This window comes from Micropterus dolomieu, linkage group LG17, assembly GCF_021292245.1.
Source record: "Micropterus dolomieu isolate WLL.071019.BEF.003 ecotype Adirondacks linkage group LG17, ASM2129224v1, whole genome shotgun sequence".
Lineage (NCBI taxonomy): Eukaryota > Metazoa > Chordata > Actinopteri > Centrarchiformes > Centrarchidae > Micropterus > Micropterus dolomieu.
The window spans coordinates 146,827-147,216 of NC_060166.1; positions in this window are offsets into that span (position 1 = coordinate 146,827).

Consider the following 390-nt stretch of genomic DNA (forward strand, 5'->3'; position numbering starts at 1 on the left):
TCAAAATCAACTTAAAGGTCCATTGTGTAATATGCAAAATGAGATCTATAGTTATGTTTTCAGTGGTGTTTAAAGACCTCACATAATGAACTGTTGTGTTTTTATTACCTTAGAAAGAGCCATTTCTATCTGCATAACAGCGGGTCCCCCTTCCATGGATGTTGCCACATAGTGTCGCCATGTTTCTACAGTAGCCGACAACGTACAAACAGCGCCACAGAGCATGTGTTTCATCATCACAGTGTTCTTCTTCTGCTTGTATAATTCCAGCAGTGTAGATACACGTCACTACATTTAATTATTTTATACCCAAGAGGAAGAATCCAGAATCTCTCCCTCTTTGTCTCTCTCTTTGAAAAGGGGGGGGGGGGGGGGGGGGGGGGGGGGGGA